General features: G+C 40.6%; 1 long non-coding RNA gene across 1 annotated transcript; it reads right to left on the bottom strand.

Moving 5' to 3' along the window:
* Positions 1-5,724: 5,724 nt before the first annotated feature.
* LOC112626774 lies at positions 5,725-9,262 on the bottom strand. Its single transcript, XR_003119959.1, has 2 exons — positions 7,727-9,262; positions 5,725-6,711 (listed from the first exon to the last, which is right to left on the bottom strand). It is a non-coding gene; the product is annotated as an uncharacterized LOC112626774 (long non-coding RNA).
* Between the last annotated feature and the right edge of the window lie 614 nt (positions 9,263-9,876).

Below are 9,876 nucleotides of genomic sequence, written 5' to 3'. Positions count from 1 at the left end.
TTTGTACCATTAAATATTTCAAATTTCTTTTTTTTTTTTTTTTTTTTTTTGAGACGGAGTCTTGCTCTGTCGCCCAGGCTGGAGTGCAGTGGCGAGATCTTGGTTCACTGCAAGCTCCGCCTCCCGGGATCACACCATTCTCCTGTCTCTGCCTCCCGAGTAGCTGGGACTACAGGCGCCCGCCACCTCACCCGGCTAGTTTTTTGTATTTTTAGTAGAAGCGGGGACCGGCTTTCACCATATTAGCCAGGATGGTCTCGAAAAAGTGATTTTTCACAGGGGCACTTTGCTGCCAGCCAGAGACTGCTCCCAGCAGCTCTGGCAACTCCAGGCCTCCTGGCAGCTCCATACACAGAGGTAGGGAAGGACATACCCCTTGCACTGCGTAGACCAACCTTCATCCATGGCTTCCATGTCCTGCACCCCACATCTGCCTACTTGGTTCTGGATGATCTTCCATTCCATTTTCCACATGTCCATGAGTCCTATCTCCTCCATTCTCTCTTCCATTTCTCTGTGTTCTGTCGTCCAGAAATGCGTTAAACACTCTTCTGCTGATTACCTCTGCCTCCCTTTCTCCTGGTTGTTATGAATTTCTAGCCTAACTACTTTACTGTGACTTCAACGGGATTAGAGATGGAGGATGAGTAAATAAACATGCTTGACCTGCCATTTTGAAATCTTGGACCCAAATGCACTGTTTTCCAGGCAACCAGAATAACTCTTCTATTCTGCTTTCTTCATGTTTTATTTAATTTTAAGAAAGACATTACCCTTTAAAGATTTAGATCATTAAATTATCTTTAATTTCTCCTTAACCTTGATCCCCACATCTACTCAGTCTTTGAACCCTCTTATACCCTGCAAAGCTTTTTGAAATCTGTTTCCCATTTAATATTCTCATTGCCCATGTGGAAAGTGAAGACTGATGAGAGGTTAATTAAGAACTTACTAGCTCTAATCCTCATAGACCCACCTGCACTATTATGACGGCTCCCAAAGTTCTTCCTGCCTGTAATCTCCCCAATTCATCCCACTCACAGTCCTTTCCTATTAGTTCCCAAAAGTACAGTTCTTATCATTCACCATATGTGTATAAATTACCAGAATATGAATCCCTGGAGGTGCTTATGAGAATGCCAGGGAAGGTTTTTTTTTTAAAGATTCAAGCTTCTTAGCTTGGTGTTAAAGCCCCTTCAAGTCCAGGCCTCATTCTCCATTTCTGGCCATACCTCCCACTTGTCCTCCTTAAATACTTTGGGTTCTAGCCAAGTTAAACTACTTTCTAGGTCTTTAATTTGTTCTGCAATTTCCTACCCCTATGTCCTTGGTTTTCCTATTTAAAAAGCATGTTCCCCTCATAGAGAGAAGGTGTTGTCAAAGTTGCCCCCATCTTTCAAGGACCAACTTAAATGCCTGCTCATTGCTGATCCTCCCAGCTGGAATTAATTCTTTTTCTCCTGTTGTGTCTTAATATTTGGTTTACACTTACATCTCTTATAATTCTACCTATATTCTGATTTATGTAATAGTCATTCATGTACACATATTTTCTCCAATATAAACTATATGTATCTAATGTAGACTGCAAACGACTTGAGGGCAGAAGTTGTGATTGTTAATTTTATTTTCTTATAACACTCAGTACAGTGCCTTACAAGTAGTTGATGCTCAATAGATGTACTTTGAGTGGAGGTAGGTAAACCATCTGGTAAGGAATGACCATTGCAACATTCAATAACTCTTCATTGTTTAAATGTATTAACCTAACTTTTAAAGTTCTCCATATTATAGCCCCAATTTACCTTCCCACTGCCTCCTACAGAAATCTTAATTCATGCTAAAACATTCTACTGACAGACTGCCAAAGTGGTCCCCATACTGTGTCCATCACCGCTACCTGACCCACATTTATGATTTTCATGAATCAATTCAAAGTGCTTCTCCATAAAGCTCCTGAATGAATTGTAGCCATTCAACCTGCAATGCTCTTTCCATCTTCTGATCACATTGGTAATGAACTGCAATTTTTTTGCAATTTTTCGTATCACTTAAATGTAATTACTATTAAATACCTTCCCTAGCTAAGTCATGTTTCTTTTTATTTGCCACAGTAGTTTGTTTATAGCAGGACTCAGAAAATTTTTGATTTGATGATTTTATCATTCATTCAAATTAGCAGTAATATCATTCCAATGTATTCAACAATATTAATTACATAATTTTAAAATATGCTTTAGTATTTTCAACTATAATTAACATGAACTATATTAATGAATAATAATACATGAATATATATGCTAATAATTATTTAAAGGATTTTAAAATAAATCTTTTAAATAGGTTAAATTATATGTCATCATGCTTATGTTTTATATATATATATATGCTGTGCATATATACCTTCAGTTATGTATAGGTTAGCAAGGTAAAGAGGTAGCATAAATAGGAGAACACTATGACTTTGATGACGGACAGAACTAGAGTATGTCACACAGGTCTTCTGCTAATTTGCTGTGTGATCTTAAGCAAACCACTTCACCTCTCTAAACTTTAGTTTTCTGAAAGAAAGCTTTCAAATAGGGGCACTCATTCTTACCTCACAGCGTTGTTGGAAGGACAGAAAGAATACATAGCATAGTATCCAGCACAGAGTCAATACTGTCAATACTCAGTCCATCACTTCTTAAAAGATAGGGCAGTCCAGGGGTAGAAAACCCAGGGACCGTGCATGTTCAACTCAACTACTGCCCCAGCAAAACCGAGAGCATCCACTACCTATGGCTCCTCTGGGCAGTAGGGACCACTGCTTCCCAGTGGAAATCCTCTTCTCCTCTCCTATTTTCCCCTGCACTCCCAATCAGGAGAGCTTCCATCAGCCAATTACAGACCCCAAATCGAATCCACAAGTCAGATAATGTAACTAACTTTTTCCTTTGGAGGGATAAAAAAAAGTGATAGAGGCTGAAGGAAAAATATAGCTCTGCTGCTGCCCCAGACAATGTTCTCAGGCAAAGAAACTGACTCACAGTAGGACACCTTCGAGAAAGAAAATTTTCCACAAAACAGCAACGATGCCACAAAATAAAAGAAAAATGAGAAAAACCTATGACCTGCAGTTCCGTAACTACATCTCTGCTGCCTAACATTCCTGTGAACCTAATGACTCATTTTACTGTCGGATCTCATGTTTTAATCACTTCATGAAGGAGCACATGGAGGGCGGAGCTTGGCCTGAATTGACGACTTCCCCAATAGCTTCACCAGAGCATAACCCGCGTCCTCAAGCCTTTCTCTGCCTCAGCCCCTCCACTGCAAAAACATGGGCTTGTCCACAGAGAAGGAATGGCCCTGCGTTGTGTTGGATCCTCACATCCAGCGCACGCTGCATTTCATCAGTGGCAATGCTGAAGTCGTATTCAGGTAGGCTGAGAAGAAGAAAAAAAAAAAAGCAGGCAAAAATGATCCCAAAACATTATGCCCGATAAATGGAGGAGATAATAAGAGCGAGCCTGGTGGGCACACAAGCACAGTTAGACAGCACAGGCCAGGTGGAAAGGCTCCAGCTGGAAAAGTTCAGGGGTTGGGAGCCCTCAATTTGTTGAGCACAGGGTGTGTGAGAGCAAAGGGGGCACCCAAAAGAAGGGAATTGGTGCACAGCGTGACAGACAACAGGGACATCAAGGATGTCTCCAGGGAGACCAAGGAGAGATATCAGGGAAAAGGAGGCCTGGCCCAGGGGTGACCACATACTCAGGGTGCCAGGAGAGGGCTGGCAGAGCGGGGAATGAGTCCTGGCCCCAGAAGCCCCAAATGAAGCCAAAGTGAGGCAAAGTCTGGAGCACAACGAGGATGAGGTGACAAGAGGGGCCGCCATTGACCAAGGAAAGAATCTGAAATATTAATGTGGTCAGAGAGGCAGATAACTTTTATAAGAGCATTCCAGAATGAGCAGATGAGAAAGGCAGTTCAAGCAAGGAGGGAGATATCTGTTTATTTTCATAGGCAATTGTAGGCTTAAAAGGCAATCTGGGAGATTTTTAGCCTTAAATAGATAAGCAGTATACTATTTTCTAGTAGACCACCAAATATAACCTGGTGTCTGGAATACAATTTAATAGGCAATTCCCAGAATAAATTATACCGATGTAGCTATGTATTTTCAGCCTTGTGAAAGGGTGCATGTGTATTTTCCTCTCCCAGAAGTGCATCCAAAGTTTTACTAATTCACAGCCTCCTGCTTCTCCCCACACTGCCCAGTGTCAGATGACATTTCTTGACAGTCCCTAACAAGGACCCCGAAGTCCCAGCACTCGGGATCCCTCCCGCTGCCCCCCACCCCTGCAAGAACTACCTTCCCACAGACAGGGTTCTCTCGGGTATGGCTCTCATCCTGGGGGAGCTGACGGTACACGGCTAGTTTCCTTAGCACCTAATGGAAACTAAACCGGTCCCAAGGATGAGCACAAGTGGATAGGAATCACCTGTGCAGTCCACACACACTTGACACAGCGAACACAAAATACACCTCCCAATTTCATAGCCTTCATTTAGTTCACGCTACTATATACCTCAATTCCACTGGAAGAAAACATATTAATAAAAAACTTCCTACTTCAAAACCCGGCAAATTACTTTGATGCTTACTTCAAACTCTGTGTTTTCAGTTCTCCCACATTTTTGCCTTGATCCCTGGATAAGAAACCAATATATCAAAGTGAATACCTTGTTTGTGTTTATCATTGTTATCTTTATGAGAAGGCATTAACCCTTGCCCTTTGAGATAACGGAATCAGTCGACCTCAGTTCAAACAAACTGAAATAAGAACGTCTGAGACACGGGAAGTTTGTCCCTAGGATGTTGGTATGCGGTGGCCCTATCCAGCTTTAGAAAACGAACCCCCACCCCCAGTCCCAAGGCATTCAGAAATAATTTTATTTGCTCTTATTCATCAGCAAAGGAAAAGTAGCGAACCCCAGAGCCAAAGACTATTCATCCCACCCTGTGATAACCCTGACCCTAGTAAAGCCAACATCTGTCTCGTGTTTGAGGTGGCTGACGGCCAACTGGGGATCAGAAAACAACAATTTCCCTGGTCAGATGTAAGCCTTGCCCAGCATGTTGACTTTATAAACCACCCTGTAAGCTCAGTCAATTTAATTGGTAGATAGGGTTGTCTTTCCTTGGCTCATTTCCCACCAATTAATATTACCGGCATGAGTACCCATATGATCAGACATACACTAACAAGACTCTGTCTAGACAGGCAGAAAAGGTTTTTTCTTTGTATTTTTTCCAGAATTAGGCATTAATGTGCTACTCGTGAATGGAACAAATGTTTGCATAAATTCGTACTGGGAAAAGAAATTCTTTTCTCAAACACTTCCAGGGGAGACATCATTGGCAGGATTAGTTGCATATTGGAGCTACCATATTAGTTCATTCCCCCTGTACTTCAAAGGTGTAGGAGCCAACAAGAGGGAGGGCACCACAGTAAGAAATGTGAATAGCAAGATTATAAATCAGTACTTTTGACAGGGTGATTCCAGACAGCTTTGCTTTAACCAACATTCGACCTTACTTTATAGTGGTGAGGAGGTATTGAGCATAGTTAAGTTTTAAAAATGACCCTGGCCTTCCCTACAATATGGTATGAAAAACTATAAAAGGCACTTTTAAATGTTACCTGGAAAATCTTAAGTGAGGTATATAGTGCAGAAATATCTGTTATCCAAAATCTAAGATTTTACTGTTTTCAAAAAAGGAATTTTTAAAAGCACCCCCTCCAAGGCAAACGAAAAATGTCAAGCCCTAAGACATAAATAAAACTGAAAACGACCTTTTCCCCAACTATTCAACTCATAACTTTCCCCTATCCCTTTTTAGTGTTTGCTTATACCGAACAAATTATGAAACTAAATCTGCTAGGGAAGGCTAAGTTCATAAGGTTTTGGGTAAGTAACTCCAACAACCATCATTAATTATTAACATTATGGGTTCCTCCATTCTCACAAGTGATCAAACCACGTCAACACTTGGCACATTTTCAAAATTCTGCTAAGAAATAGCAGAGGACACAGAAGTATTATATAATATGGTCCCTGCCCTCAAGGAGTTCATAATCAGATTATCCATACCAGTTTAATTCTTAAGATGACTGCTGTAAGAAGCTGAAACCCAACAGATAACATCATGGTAGTTTTCCTGTTGAAAAGGAAGATTTTCATCAGTTGAATGGACAGTGACATTTCACTTTTAGAGAGAGGAAATTTGGCCTTCTACACATGAGGTTCCATGAGGGCTGCCATCATTGTATCCATTTCCTCCCAAATAAAGACATGTGACCCAAACTGGGTCACACAAAGTCCTGCCCGTCGATGTCTTTGATACGGAGCTAACGAAGGGGCTGCTGCTTCTCAGGAAAGCGGTGGGAGGCACTGACACTGGAGCTTCCTGTGGCTGCTGTTTGCTGCTCATGGGCCCCGCTGAGAGGATAGGGCCAATACGCAGAGAGAAGCAGAGAGAAGAGGGATGGCACAGCACTGTACACTCTGCTTCCAGAAACCTGAGGTTAACCATACCCTGCCCTTCCCACAGTTTGGTTATGTTTGCCAGCAGGTTCCATCCCTGGCAAGCCCGTTGGAGTTGGACTTCTATCCCTTCCAACCAAAACGTGTCTTGACATCAGTTGTTCTCCATCTTCAATGTACCTAACAAAAGAAATGGAGTCTTAGACTTCAGCAGGAATTACATGATAGATATGACATATACGAATTTTGACTCTAAAGGGGCTCAACCATTAAACTTGCTACAAAGTGTGGATGTGGAACCTATTCTTGGTCTTCAGATTATCTCAGATGACTGTCTTGAATAACTTTACATGCAGAACAAGGCCTAGACTGATGCATAATTCTTAAACTATTTGTTCTATACATCTTGGACCTGTTGAAAAGGTCCAAAGATGACCCACCCCACTGAGCACTGAAACTACCTATTCCTGCCTTCTGATTCCAAGTGCCCTCCATTCACCATCATCTGCTGCCTCTGCACCTCCACAGGCACAAATACTAGGACAGCACTGACATACCCGGTGTGATTATGCACAAACACATCTTCGCATCACCTGCAAGTTCTCTGCCTTCTACTGAAGCCTCTGTGGAATCCACTTCTCCCTCCTGGCCATGGGGCCACCACATTAGCTGAATCACCTGCCCTTCCTTCTTCTGTCCCTCCCAACTCAGAAAACCCCTGGTGTCCCCTTGAGGATCACATTTTGAGAACCACTAAACAAGAGGAGTTTCTACGATTCCCGCCAACACTATCATCTCTGCATAATAGCACAAACTTTTCTTTCTCTGAGTGTTCTTTTTTGGCAATTAAAGAGGCAGATTTTAGAAATTTGTCTCCTTTCTATCCTACAGTTATAAAAAACGAAAAATGGGCATTACATGAACCCAACCAAGAATACTGTTTTTTCAGCTGCTTTTCCTTAACCTTGAGATTCCTGAATTGAAATGGGGGAGGGAGAATAATTAGGTATGATGTTTGGGAAATTGATTCCTAATAGTTTGTGAGGTTTAGAGTATTCGTCATTTCACCCACTATTCAAGTGTTTCTTCATGGTTTGCTCCACAAAGAAAAAGGTCTCTTGGGAGTCAAATCTGTTTGAAATTATTCAGCTCAAAGACTGACACTGTGAAATTAGAGAGAAAGAGGTCAAATAACCTTATCGGTGGATATTCAGAGTAAAGTATGGTCTGGCATCATGTAGACATTCTCAGATGGCCACAGACACTGAAGAGACAAAAAGAATTTTCCAAAAAAGAAGAATTTTTCTTACAGTAAAGAGATCCAAATCCCACCCACATAATTTTTTTGTTGTCATTTTTTCGCCCTTGACCCTCCGCTGCTAACACTGCTTCTAAATTACTGCAGACACAGTGGAATTTGGAATCTCCATTAATATTTACAAAGCTTGCCACCCAGGCTATGACCCACCCTGCTGTTTCAGAATGATAAATTCATCTGCCTCCACTGAGACCTGAGAAATCTTATTTCACTGGGGAATAAGCATAATTTCTGCCATACACATGATGTGATTATCAAGTCTGGTTTATTAGCCAGCAGATCTCCTAAGGCTATTTCATGGCCAAAAAAAAAAAAAAAAAATTGTATTCAATAAAACTTTGGAATGACTAGAATATCATTTTCTCCAAAAGTCTTACTTCCTTCATAGCCATTAATGTCACTAAAGTACAAGTAGGCACAAGACCAAATAGAAACAGGTAACCATTTCAGAAATGTGCTATGACACATAAGGCCCCATCTAAATAAGGAATGCACTCTGAAACAGCTAGAGGCAGAAATGCATTTCCTCCCAGTAGCTCTCCATTCCAACTATGAGTTTGTTTTGTCTTTCACTGAGGAAAAAAAAAAAAAATGAGTTGACAACATTTGTTGTTTTAATGATTTTGTTTAAAAATAAACAAACTGGAATCCTTCTTCGTTTTAAGGACCAAAGTCAGCTAGGAAGTTAGACCACATGATTTCCAAAGTCTTGTCCTTGGACAATTCAAAATAGATCTAAAATTCAAAATAGCATACAATGAAGTGACCGATCTTGATACGGTACAGATGAGTGCAGCAGGAATTCAAAAGAGGGGAGCAAAGTGTGACACGGTGTCATCACATGTGGTAGCTCACAGACGTTTTGGTTTGTCCTTCTGGGAACATGAGACACTGGCATATTCGCTCTCCTTGAAGTTAGGTGTGGCCAGTGGCCAATTCTGACCCAAATACCTTAAGCAAATGTGACAGTGACATATGGAGTGAAGGTGTCAGGGAGTAGAACCCCTCCAATCCTGTGGGATGGACATGCATTGCTATTTGTTCCTTTACATCCACTGAGATTTGGGAGTTGGAATTGCAATGTAACCTTGGTCCTCCTAGCTGAAAAGGATGGCTTTGTAGAGAAGGCGATACTTTGATCATATAGTGAAGAGAAGAGAGAAGAAAGTGGTTGAGAGATTCCAAAAATGAGATCTAGTCCAGAGATTCTCAACAACATAAAATCAAATAAATGAGAATATTCAGAAATGGGGCTCAGGCATCAGAATTTTCAAAAGCTTCTCAGGTGATTCTACAGTACATCCATATTCAATTATAAATTGTCAATTTACAATAAAATAAAAACATTAAAATAAAAGACTTTCAGGGCTGAGAACCACTGATTTCAATGATAGGAATGAGTGCAGAATAAAAGTAAACAGATAAGACATGAATAAGCACAAAGAGTTTTTGCAATTCCCATATCTTCAAAAGTCCCAGATAGAGCTTCCAGATAACTTCAGCAAAGATTTAAAAAGTTAAAATTTTGTACCACCAAAAAAATTATTTGACATAAAATGGTCAGTTAACGAATTACAACTGGCATTTCTCAGTGTTGATTTTTCAAAAAAAATTCTTCTTTTTCTTACAAAAAGAAAGGCATATTTGAAACTCCAGGCCAGTTTTACCCCTAAATGATTTATATGTTTGTCTCTAAGGTTCACATATCCATGCGTTATCCATTACACTAATAACACTGTTACAAATAATATTAATAGCTAATATTTATTATTTACTATGAGCAAAACATTATGCTAAGTAATTTGCAATAACCTCACTTAGTCCACACAACAAACCTTGCTGGATAATTTTTTTTTTTTTAATTTCACTCTGTGGCCCAGGCTAAAGTGCAGTGGTGCAATCATAGCTCACTACAGCCTTGAACTCCTGGGCTCGAACAATACCCACTCCTCAGCCTCTGGAGCAGCTAGGACTACAGGCACACACTGCCATGCCCAGCTAAGTTTTTTAAAATTTTTGTAGAGATG

The sequence above is a fragment of the Theropithecus gelada genome, chromosome 6 (assembly GCF_003255815.1).
Source record: "Theropithecus gelada isolate Dixy chromosome 6, Tgel_1.0, whole genome shotgun sequence".
NCBI classification, from domain to species: domain Eukaryota; kingdom Metazoa; phylum Chordata; class Mammalia; order Primates; family Cercopithecidae; genus Theropithecus; species Theropithecus gelada.
This window is presented reverse-complemented; position numbering and strand designations above follow the sequence as displayed.